This window comes from Colobus angolensis, unplaced genomic scaffold, assembly GCF_000951035.1.
Source record: "Colobus angolensis palliatus isolate OR3802 unplaced genomic scaffold, Cang.pa_1.0 Scaffold2, whole genome shotgun sequence".
Classification (NCBI taxonomy): domain Eukaryota; kingdom Metazoa; phylum Chordata; class Mammalia; order Primates; family Cercopithecidae; genus Colobus; species Colobus angolensis.
The window spans coordinates 8,912,447-8,924,052 of record NW_012115154.1 but is presented as its reverse complement, the minus strand read 5'-3'; positions in this window follow the sequence as shown (position 1 = coordinate 8,924,052).

The window sequence follows — 11,606 nt, the reverse complement described above, 5'->3', positions numbered from 1 at the left end:
CTCCCAGGTTCAAGCAATCCTTCTGCATCAGCCTCCCAAGTAGCTGGGATTGCAGGCACCTGCCACCACACCTGGCTAATTTTGGTTTTGCCATTTTGGTCTCGAACTCCTGAGTTCAGGTAATCTGCCCACCTCAGCCTCCCAAAGTGCTGGGATTACAGGCGTGAACCACTGCACCCAGCCAGAGAGGGACTTCTTGAGGGCTGCTTTTGTGACCTCCATAATGCAGAGAACGATCAGTTCACACTAAACTTCCTGGGCCAGTCTAGAGGCAAACCTAATGAGGGCTTCAGTTTACTTAGCAGCCAAAGTTCAGTCAGCCCCAGCCATGTGGATACAGATTCGTGTTTAAAACAGTCATGGGGCCTGGCGTGATGGCTCATGCCTGTAATTCCAGCACTTTGGAAGGCCAAGGTGGGCAGATCCCTTGAGTCCAGAAGTTCTAGACCAGCCTGGGCAACATAGCAAGACCCCATCTCCACAAAAAAGAAGGAAAAAGTATTCAGTGCCCTCCTGGAGGGTTGGTGGATGGTTGGGGCTGCGACAGGGGGTTGAATTATCTCTTGGACCTGGGCATGCTTACTTCAGTACACTGGGGTTGTTAAATTCTGTATTCTTTTATATTCATGAGCACTGAAAGCTCCTGATGGCTGGATAGCACTCATTTAAGCTGAGCCTCCAAAAGATCATTTTAACAGTCTGAGGAGGAGGGGATGTGAAAACTTGGTGAATTTGTATAAAGAGTATACAAATTTTCTGTACTATTCTTGCAACTGTTCTGTAAACTTGAAATTATTTCAAAATTAATTTTTTTTTTTTTTGAGTGGAGTCTCGCTCTGTCACCCAGGCTGAAGTGCAGCGGCACAATCTTCGCTCACTGGAACCTCCGCCTCTCGGGTTCAAGCGATTCTCTTGCCTCAACCTGCTGAGTACCTGAGATTACAGGCATGTGCCACCACGCCTGGTTAATTTTTGTATTTTTAGTAGAGACGGTTTCACCGTGTTGGCTAGGCTGGTCTCGAACTCCTGGCTTCAAGTGATCTGCCCATCTTGGCCTCCCAAAGTGCTGGGATTACAGGCATGAGCTACCGCGCCCGGCCCAAAATTTAAAAATTTAAAGGTCATTATGCTTCTGGTATCATCTTGACAACAGCTTTCAGAAAGCCTACGTTGTGTTCACAGATTCTGCCTTGGTTTGTGTGTTGCTTGACCCGTGCAAAGAGATCCTAAAAATCGTTTGGGCGTCTCCTCCTTATGGAAGCAGTGTTGCTTTTCATTCAGTGGTTGGTGCTTCCTTAAATATTAGTCATTCTGAGATTATGCAGATATCTGTGCCTCCCAGCCACGTACCCCAAACGAAATTCAGCCCAATCTTCAAGCCTAACTCAGAGCTGCTCTTCCACAAATGGCGTTCACTTTCGTTTTGCTTATGTTACTGTGTTTTGTACTGGAGACATTCATGTGCATCTTATTTCCTGTGTGAGAATGGAAACTGTCAGAGGGCAAATTAATCTATTTTACATTTCTCCCAGGTGTCACTCTGTTCCCTCAGAGAAGCAGACGCAACTATTGCCAGAATGAATTACATGACTATAACAGCCCCTTTGTATTTGTGAATTCCGCATCTGAGGATTCAATCAAACACAGACTGAAAATACTCAGAAAAAAAACATTCCAGAACATGTTACGTTGCAGATGTGTACAATGTAGCTATGCCTAGGGTGTTTGCATTTGTACTGAACATGTACAGACTATTTTTCTCTTGTCATTATTTCTTAAACAACACCGTATAGCAACTATTTACATAGCATTTAGGTTGTATTAGGTATTATAAGTAATCTAGAAATGATTTAAATATGTAGAAGGGCCAGGCCTGGTGGTGGCTCACATCTGTAATCCCAGCACTTTGGGAGGCCAAGCTGAGAGGGTTGCTTGAGGCCAGGAGTTCAAGACCAGTCTGGGCAACATAGCAAGACCCTGTCACTATAAATTTTTTTTTTTTTTAATAAGCTGAGCCTAGTGGCTCACACGTGTAGTCCCAGCTACTCAGGAGGCTGAGGTGGGAGGATCACTTGAGCCTAGGAGGTTAAGGCTGCAGTGAGCCATGATGCCACCACTGTACTCCAGCCCAGCCACAGAGCGAGGCCTTGTCTCTTAAAAAAATTTTTTTAGCCGAGCGTGGTGGCTCATACCTATAATCCCAGCACTTTGGGAGGCCGACGTGGGCGGATCATGAGGTCAGGAGATCGAGACCATCCTGGCCAACATGGTGAAACCTTGCCTCTACTAGAAATACAAAAATTAGCTGGGCGTGGCAGGGTGTGCCTGTAATCCTAGCTACTCGGGAGGCTGAGGCAGCAGAATCGCTTGAAGCCAGGAGGTGGAGGTTGCAGTGAGCCGAGATCGCGCCACTGCACTCCAACCTGAGTGACAGAGCAAGACTCCATCTCAAATAATAATAATAATAATTTTTAAATTAAGAATATGGGAGGATGTGCATAGGTTAGATCCAAATACTTTGCCATTAGCATCCATGAATGTTGGTATCTGAGTGACATCCTGGAATCAATGCCCCGAGGATACCAAGGGATGACTGTGTGTCCCTTTAGCCATAGGTTTCCACATAATCACTCTGGACCCATTGAAACATCTGTACTGGGATGTGGTTACGGTAGAACAGGATCTAAATCTTGGTTGTCTGGAAGGGAAATGAGCTAATGAGAATAAAGTATCACTTAGCCTTCCCTTCAGGAGATACAATGGCAAAGCAAAACAGGTGCGGAGTGATGAACTCACCTGAGCTGGATGCCCTGCAGCTGTGGTCGTGGCTGCAAGGCAGCTGTGGGGCTTGCTGGGCGCCGCAGAGCAGACCCAGACACCCACAGACAACAGCAGCACTTATATTCCTCCCTTCCCCGCTGTATTTGTAATAGCAACTATAATACATGCTCATTATAGAAAATTTGGAAACCTGGGGGGTTGGGTTTTGTTGTTAAAAATATAGATATTAGAGAATGGAAAAAAAAAATCAAAGTTTCTTACCCAATGGCAACTACTGTTACTCCCTCATTAAATTTACTTCCAGTCATTTTCTTTTGTGTGCAGTTTTGAATAGTAATAAATTCCTCCTCCCCCGCCCCTTTTAAACATTGTTTCATTCATTTTGGACACAAGCTTTTGGATTCTGTTTCTTTTGGCTAACATTACAACATGAACTTTTTTCCATTTAATAATAGTCTTTTTTCTTTTTAGCTTCAGTTTAAAATTTTCTTTTTTTATTTTTTTGAGACAGAGTCTCGCTCTGTTGCTCAGGCTGGAGTGCAGTGTCGCAATCTTGGCTTGACGCAACCTCCGCCTCCTGGGTTTGAGCGATTCTTTTGCCTCAGCCTCCTGAGTAGCTGGGACTACAGGCACCCACCACCATGCCCGCCTAATTTTTTTGGTATTTTTAATAGAGATGGGTTTCACTATGTCGGCCAGGCTGGTTTTGAACTCCTGACCCCAGGTGATCCACCAGCCTTGGCCTTCCAAAGTGCTGGGGTTACAGGTGTGAGTCACTACACCCAGCCTAAAATTTTCTTTTTAAATAATAGCTTGATTGAGATACTTGATTGAGATATAATTCACATGCCTTACAATTCACCCACTTAAAGTGTATAGTTTAATGTGTACCCATTTAAAATGTACAGTTTTGGCTGGGCATGGTGGCTCACACCTGTAATCCTAGCACTTTGGGAGGCCAAGGCAAGCGGATCACTTGAGGTCAGGAGTTCAAGAGCAGCCTGGCCAACATGGTGAAACCCTGTCTCTACTAAAAATACAAAAATTAGCTGGGCGTGGTGGTGTACACTTGCAGTCCCAGCTAGTCGGGAGGCCGAGGCAGGAGAATCTCTCGAACCTGGAAGGCAGAGATTACAGTGAGCTGAGATTGCGCTACTGCACACCAACCTGGGCAACAGAGTGAGTGAGACTCCATCTTAAAAAAATAAATACATAAATAAAGTGCAGAGTTTTTAGTGTATTCATGGAATTGTGCAACCCCTCACCACCATCAATTTTAGAACACTTTCGCCACCTCGGAAAGAAACGCAAACCTGTTAGCAGTCACTCCTTATTCCTCCCACCCACCCACTGCTAGCCTCGGCAGTCGCCAGCCTACTTTCTGTCTCTGTAGAATCATAGTCTTCTTAAACATAATTTAATTTACGTTATAATAGTCCATTGAATAGCTATATTCCACTGAATAGCTAAATTATAGTTTACATTACCATTACATTGCTTAACTTTTGAGTAACTTTTAACTTTTCAGTATTATAAGTAACAGCTATGAATATTTATGCAAACACTTTTTACATCCGTAGGACTGTGTTAGGATATATTCCCAAAGTATAGAAATATATAATCAGGCCGGGCGCAGTGGCTCACGCCTGTAATCCCAGCACTTTGGGAGGCCGAGGCGGGCGGATCATGTGGTCAGGAAGTCGAGACCATCCTGGCTAACACGGTGAAACCCTGTCTCTACTAAAAAATACAAAAGAACTAGCCGGGTGTGGTGGTGGGCATCTGTAGTCCTAGCTACTCTGGAGGCTGAGGCAGGAGAATGGTGTGAACCCAGGAGGCGGAGCTTCCAGTGAGCCGAGATTGCAGGAGTAATTTCAGGAATTTCTGTCATTATAAATACTCAGTCATTGACAATAATACTTTCTTTTAACAACTTGAAGGCCAGGCGCCGTGGCTCATGCCTGGCCTTCCAGCCTGGGTGACAGAATGAGACTCCGTTTCAAAAAAAGAAAAAAAAAAGAAAGAAATATATAATCATATAACTGTAAAAAAACAGATCCAAACACACCAAAAAACTTTCTGCCATCACAATTAAATGTTTCTGAAGTGTGGCATGGTGTAGAAGTATAAAACAGTTGCTGATCTTGAAGAGGTGAGCAGGACAGACATTCGTAATAATGAGCTAGAGTCTAGTTCTAGTCTAGATTAGGTAATGTGAGACCACGGGAATATTGTCGTAGGAGCACTAGACGTGGATTCAAAACATAGACCCCTTACTTGTGAGTTATTGTATGAACTTAGACATGTGACCTAACTCCCTGAGGCTCTGTTTCTTCATCACAAAAAAATGGTAGGAACACTAACACTGATTTCTGTAGAGATGAGAAACAAACAGGGTTTCTCAGCTGGGTTTCCGGCCTACCTGAGAACAGAGAGAAGGAAGAGCAAGTTTAAATGTTTGGAAGTTGAAGTAAGTTGGAACCTGACTCCTCCCTGTTTGGTGATCTGTAATACACAAAAGGAAGTGTACTTTTTTATTCAAAAAATACATTTATCTGAATTCAGACTATTAAACCATACTTTACCTGTATTAGCATATTTCATAACTTTTGTAACTCATACTTTAATGATTTATGGCAAACTCATACTAGCCTTGATCAGAGAGGTGACCCTGGCAGTTATCGAGCATTAACTCTGGAGGACTGTTGCCACTGAACCTCTCTACACACTGTAATTTAGTGTTCCTATCCAAGGTGGCCACTAAATTGCACTTCTATTTTCACCCTCTGGAGAATGGTAAAAAAGCATGATTTGCAAATATTGTCAAGTCCGAAGTGTGTTTCTATCCTAAGGTAGCCAAATGCATCTCTATATGTTGGAATGTTCTGCAGATGTGAAAAAGCCCTTCCTGGGTTTATGAAAGTGAGAATGATCTGCATCTTTAGCTGCCTCTGGCATCCGGCACATCACAGGGTGTGGTCAGTCCAGTCTGCAGTCTCAGGCTGCCCGAGCCACAGATTCCCAGTGACTTCATTTGTCAAACAAACTGACAGGTGTTGGTCAAGAAAATACTGATCAAGTTGGATTTTTGTTTTTTGTTTTTTTGTTTTTTTTTTTTGAGACAAGGTCTCGCTCTGTCACCCAGGCTGCAGTGTAGTGGCGCGATCTCGACTCACTGCAACCTCTGCCTCCCAGGTTCAAGCAATTCTCCTCCCTCAGCCTCCCAAGTAGTTGGGATTACAGGCACCTACCACAACGCCCAGATAATTTTTGTATTTTTGTAGAGACAGGGTTTCACCATGTTGGCCAGGTGGTCTCGAACTCCTGACCTCAAGTGATCCACCCGCCTCGGCCTCCCAAAGTGCTAGGATTACAGGCATGAGCCACGGCGCCGGGCCTTCAAGTTGTTAAAAGAAAGTATTATTGTCAATGACTGAGTATTTATAATGACAGAGATTCCTGAAATTACTCCGGTGATGCTCCTGGTCCTGAGGCCTCCTTTAGAGTACAGGGGAGCCTTGATATTGAAGGCCATGGAGGGAAGAACCAGCAGAGCAGCATCTCCGAGCACCAGCATCTGGGTTCGAGGAAAAGGTGCACGCACTTTGTGCCGGTAACACCTGCATCAGATTCCCAAGATGCTCTGAAACAGACGTATTTACTGGAGTAAAATACTGCCTTGCAGGCCGTACGCAGTGGCTCACACCTGTAATCCCAGCATTTAGGGAGGCCAAGGCGGGCGGATCACCTGAGGTTGGGAGTTTGAGACCATTCTGGCCAACATGGTGAAACCCCCATCTCTACTAAAACTGCAAAATTTAGCTGGACATGGTGGCACATGCCAGGAATCCCAGCTACTCAGGAGGTTGAGGCACGAGAATCGCTTGAACCCAGGTGGCAGAGGTTGCAGTGAGCTGAGATGGTACCACTGCACTCCAGCCTGGGTGACAGAGCAAGACTTTGTCTCAAAAAAATAAATTAATTGATTTTTAAATAGACTGCCTTACAAAGGAGAGGGCAAAATAGAGTATTTCTTATGCTGACTGACAATGCAAATGACATGAAAATAAACCCCAGGATTCAACTCTAGACCAGCAACTCTTACTACTATGCCCGTGAACTCTCTGGGAAACTTACAAATGTAAATTCCTACATCCTACTCTGGCAGTCGGCTTCGTTTGGTCTAGGGTGGGTCTGGGACTCCTCACTTTGAGTAACTGTCCCTGCAGATTCTTTTTTTTAAATAATGGTTTTATTGGGATATAATTCACATACCATAAAATTCACTCCATTAAAGCATACAATTTAGTGGTTTCTAGTATACTGTGTTGTGCAACAACCACCACTCTATAATTTTAGAACATTTCCATCATCCTGCCCCCAAAATTCATACCTATTAGCAGTCACTTCTCACTTCCCCGCCTCACTTAGCCCCTGGCAACCACTAATCTACTTTTTGTGTCTGGATTGGCCCATTATGTGTGTGTGTGTGTGTGTGTGTGTGTGTGTGCACGCATGACGGAGTCTCGTTCTGTTGCCCAGGCTAGAGTGCAGTGGCATGATCTCGGCTCACTGCAACCTCCACTCCTGGGTTCCAGTGATTCTCCCGCCTCAGCCTCTAGCTTAGATTACAGGCACCGGCCACCACACCCAGCTAATTTTTATATTTTTAGTAGAGGTGGGGTTTCACCTTTTTGGCCAGGCAGGTCTTGAACTCCTGAGCTCACCTTAGCCTCCCAAAGTGCTGGGATTACAGGCGTGAGCCACCACGCCCAGCCAGGATTGGCCTATTCTGAAATTTCTTGAGAATTGAATTACACAATGTGTGACCTCTTGTCAGTGGCTTCTGTCACTTACCACAAGGTTTTCAGGGTTCATCCATGTTGTAACATGTATCTCAACTTCATTCCTTTTTATGGCTGAATACTGTTCCGTTGTATGGAAACACTTTTGTTTATCCAGTTATTTGTTGGTGGATGTATTAAGCATAAGAAAAATGATATGTAGGCCTGGGTTCAGTGGCTCACACCTGTAATCCTAGCACTTTGGGAGGCCAAGGTGTGTGGATCACTTGAGCTCAGGAGTTCAAGACCCGCCTGGCCAACATGGCAAAACCCCGAAACCCTGTCTCTACAAAAAAATACAAAAAAACAAAAAACAAACAAACAAAAAAGCCAGACAGGGTGGTGCGCTCTTGCCTCAGTCACAGCTAGTTGAGGGGCTGAGGCAGGAGGATTACTTGAACCAGGAAGGTCAAGACTGCAGTCAGCCAAGATTGTGCCACTGCACTCCAGCCTGGGTGACAGAGTGAGACTCTATCTCAAAAAAGAAAAAAAAAAAAAATGCAGAACTCCTAGAAATGGGCAGACTTAGGTTGTTAGCAGAGAAGTTGTACCTTTGGTACGGCCTCCATCTATCTGGTGTGGTGCTCTAAGGGCTTGATGTGCGGTGCTTTTGTGCAGGGCATAGTTTAAGCATTTGGTCCAAGAAGGATGCAGTCCGCAGTTTCACCAAATTTGTCCCCAGGTGTTGTTCTGAGGCAGCACACTGCCTTTGGCTTCTCTTAGTCCTCATCTGCTTCAGATTCTTCTATCTTCTATCTTCTTCCAAATGCGAAAATATTGGTTTGTTTCTGAAAATATAACGAATCAGATGAATAAATAAAGTTATGCATAGGCCTAGAGTAACCCACTTTAAATTTTTTAAAACCTTTTCATTGACTAGGTGCAGTGGCTTACGCCTGTAATCCCAACACTTTGGAAGGGCAAAGCGGGAGGAGTGCTTGAGGCCAGGAATTTGAGACCAGCCTGGGCAACATGGTGAAACCCTGTCCCGACAAAAAATATGGAAATTAGTCAGGCATGGTAGTGCACACCTGTAGTCCCAGCTACCTGGGGCAGTGGGGAGCTGAGGTAGGAAGATCACCTGAGCCCAGGGAGGTCGAGGCAGCAGGAAGCTGTGATTGCACCACTGCACTCCATCCTGGGCAACATACCCTATCTCAAAAAAAAAAAAAAAAAGTTTTGTTTAAAGAAAATGAGGAAAATGAAGCATCGAGACTCCAGAATGAGCTGCATTATGTAGTTAGACACAGCAAGAGTTGTATTACATTGATTGTGTGCTTTTATTTCTCAAGTTGTTTTTGGAAACAAATAATTTCCAGATATGTTTGCTAAGAATGCTCAGACAAGAAAACAACAATTTTTGTTCTACTGTAATTGTTATGGTTTCCCCTCTATTTTTTGCCTGCTCTTCATAAGCTGATAAAACTAAGAGATATTGGAATCACTAAAGCTGAATAGCCGGTGGCTTTATTTGCAACACAAAAACTATTTAAAATGTAATTTTATTAATATGTAATCATTTACAATCCTGTAAACCAAAAAATAACAAGCATCTCAATCAATTTAGAGGTTTATTTTGCCAAGGTTGAGGAGACTCCTGGGAAAAAGAAACACAAGTCCCAGTAAAACCTGTCTCCTGGCCAGGCACGGTGGCTCACACCTGTAATTCCAGCACTTTGGAAGGCCAAGGCAGGTGGATCACTTGAGGCCAGGAATTCGACTCCAGCTTAGGCAAGGTGGCAAAACCCCATCTCTACTAAAAATACAAAAATTAGCTGGATGTGGTGGTGCATACCTGTTAATTCTGGCCGCTCAGGAGGCTGAGTTACAAGAATCACTTGAGCCCAGGAGACAGAAGTCGAAGTAAGCCAAGATCGCGCCACTGCACTCCAGCCTGGGTGACAGAGCGATTCGGTCCCCAAAAAATAAAAAATTAAAAAGATCTGTGTCTCCTGTGCTTTTTCCAAAGAGGCTTTGAGGACTTCAGTGTTTAAAAATGGAACAGTGAGCAGGAGGGGAAGGAGGAAAAGAAAAAAGGGGAGAAGGGTAGGCAGTGAGGCAAGTGGTCACATTCTGGTGAGGCTCTGATTAGTGCTCAGTGAATCTACGTTTTCCCTGGGAAACGAAGGGAATGGGGAAAAGTCAGTTGTGTATTCATCCAACTCTCAGTTGGTCTACATTTGATACCAGATAAAGTTAGCATGTGAAATTACAGCTATCTGTTTGGGAACAAAAAAAGGAAGGCAGTTTTTTTGTGTGTGACTTAGTTCCTAAGCTGTTATTTTCCCTTTGGCATAGTGAGTTGGAGGTCCTGATATTTTATTTTTGTTTCACAATCTAAGCGATGGGGTTTTTTTTCTTTTTTTTAAATTTTAAGGGTGGCTGCTCCATAAGCAAAGCAGGGCTACCCCATAGGCAGTGTAGTCTAAACTATTTTTTAGGAGATGGGGTCTTGCTGTGTTGCCCAGGCTGGAGTGCAGTAGCTTTTTTTTTTTTTGACCCAGGCTTGAGTGCAATGGTGCGATCTCGGCTTGCTGCAACCTCTACCTCCTGGGTTCAAGTGATTCTCCTGCCTCCACCTCCCAAGTAGCTGGGACTACAGGCGCACACCACCATGCCCGGCTAATTTTTCTATTTTTAGTAGAGACAGGGTTTCACCATGTTAGCCAGGCTGAACTCCTGACCTCAAGTGATCTGCCTGCCTTGGCCTCCCGAAGTGCTAGGATTACAGGCATGAGCCACCATGCCTGGCCTGCAGTGGCTATTCACAGATGCCATTATAGCTCACTGTAGCCTCAGACTCCTAGTCTCAAGCAGTCCTCCTGCTTCAGCTTCTCCAGTAGCAGGGACTACAGACTTGCATCACTGTACTCAGCTAAACTTTTTTTTTTTTTTTTGAGACAGAGTTTCACCCTTGTTGCCCAGGCTGGAGTGAATGGCGTGATCTCGGCTCACTGCAACCTCCGCCTCCTGAGTAGCTGGGATTACAGGCATGCACCACCCGGCTAATTTTGTATTTTTAGTAGAGACAGCATTTCTCCATGTTGGTAAGGGTGGTCTCGGACTCCCGACCTCAGGTAATCCACCCACCTCAGCCTCCCAAAGTGCTGGGATTACAGGTGTGAGCCACTGCGCCTGGCCCTAAACCTTATTTTAAAATTTAGTTTAACAGGGCTGGACGCGGTGGTTCACGCCTGTAATCCTAGCACTTTGGGAGACCGAGGTGGGTGGATCACTTGAGGTCAGGAGTTCGAGACCAGCCTGGCCAGTATGGTGAAATCCTATCTCTACCAAAAATACAAAAATTAGCCAGATGTGGTGGTACATGCCCGTAATTCTAGCAACTTAGGAGGCTGAGGCAGGAGAATCGCTTGAACCCAGGAGGTGGAGGTTGCAGTGAGCTGAGATTGTGCCATTGCACTACAGATTGGGCAACAGAGCAAGACTCTGTCTCAAAAAAAAAAAAATTAGTATAACAAATATTACGCTTTTGGTGTCCAGTTATATATAATACATATTTACTTATGCTTCAGAGCTGACATATCAAGTTTAGATTAGTAAAGGGCACTGGGAAATTATAATTGTGTGGATTTTATTCCTCACTCCACCTCTTCCGCTGTGCATATATCTTATTTTTTTCACGGAATATACACTGTACTTACATAATTTATTTCCACTGAGATAGAATGCACATAACATTCACCATCTTTTTTTTTTTCCTTTTCTTTCTTGAGACGGAGTTTCACTCTATCATCCAGGCTGGAGTGCAATGGTGCAATCTTAGTTCACGGCAATCTCCTCCTCCCGGGTTCAAGTGATGCTCCTGCCTCAGCCTCCCAAGAAGCTGGGATTACAGGCATGTGCCACAACACCCGGCTAATTTTTTGTATTTTTAGTAGAGACAGGGTTTCACTGTGTTAGCCAGGATTGTCTCACTCCTGACCACAAGTAATCCGCCTGCCTTGGCCTCCCAAAGTGCTG